Source organism: Athene cunicularia (assembly GCF_003259725.1).
Source record: "Athene cunicularia isolate RWA chromosome 14 unlocalized genomic scaffold, athCun1 chr14_part1, whole genome shotgun sequence".
NCBI lineage: Eukaryota > Metazoa > Chordata > Aves > Strigiformes > Strigidae > Athene > Athene cunicularia.
In genome coordinates, this window is record NW_020799118.1 from 8,769,893 (window position 1) to 8,771,281 (window position 1,389).

Genomic DNA, 1,389 nt, shown 5'->3' on the forward strand with positions numbered 1-1,389 from the left:
CTTTTGCCTCCTTGAGCTTGATTGATAATCCAGCTCAGCTGACTTCCCTAAAAGACAGCACCAGAAGCTCAGCAGGAGAAAGGCTACAGCCACAGGCAGGCAAAAAAAACCCCAACCCCAAACCAAACAGATAGTCTACGTGCCATTCACACCGCACCCCCATCATATATCTTATCCCCTTACAGGAGTGGTGTGTTCCCCAGCTGAACCAAAACTGCAAGGCTCTTCCTGATGGACCTAAAATGCCAACTTGCTAAACTAGGTTAAAATAAACTGAACTTTAGCTCACTGCATAGAGATGAATCAAACTCAATTTCCCAAGCAGAACTGCATGGACTTGCTATCGAGCAAGCAGTGGGAGGCAATGGCACATGAGGAACCAGTGTCACTGTCCTCATAGTCAACTGACCAGATGCCCTTTGACTGAGCTGATCTTGAAGAAAAAGTGGAAAAAGATGGAAAGCCTTGCTTCTGGCTCCATAGAAAAATGTTTTGCTATGATTAAGTACACCTGTACTTGAAGGATCCAGGGCGACATAATAGCTTTCATAGGAATCAAAGTGCTGCACCTACAGTGAGCTGTACCTCTGAACCCTGGTACTAAGAGGTCCCGTAGGTCAGCAGGTCTTGCTCCTCCATAAAGGTACAGAGCCGTCCATCAGATCATGGCCCTGTCGGCTCTTTTTCGTCATCTCTTTTTTTTTTTTTTTTCCATTGGAAAAGCAGAGACTTCCCTCATGCAAAACATGGTGATGCTGTAACAGTGCACAGAAGTGCTTCAGGGGAGTGCAGAGCACAAGGCTCTGCAGAAGCACCTACTGAGGGAACAGTGCTGGATGGAGCCCATGGGGGGGTGGAAAATACTTTTTTAGGGAAAGAAATACTTTAATGTTGCTTAATCCAGGGGAAAATGGGCCAGCATGATTAGCACTGAGATGATTCTGTGGAAAGGTGGTGGGGGTAGCAGAAGCACATGCCCTACTTCACTGCTACTGCTCTCCCGCTCAATGACTGAGCCCTGCTAAGGACCATAAAATCCAGGGGACTCTCCTGCCCAAAGACAAAATCAGCAGCCCAGGGCATCCCTGCCTGATCTCCTGAAGACCACTGAAGTGGCTTGTCCCTTCCTCCAGACTTCCCTCAACCTTAGAGAACCACCAGCGGCGCTCCGGGGCCCGGAGGCCGCCCTGGACCCAGGACCACCAGCTCCGTTCAGCCTTTGGGGCACCCAGCTGACTGCGCAGCTCGCGGGAGAGGGTCGGTTACCCTGCAGCATGCTCGTGGATTATCACAGCCCACAGGATCTCGGATTAAAAATAAAGCCTGTTCCTCCGGAAGGAGCGGAGGAGAGAGCTTTCTGTGCTGACCTTGCTCCGCGAGGGGCTGGGC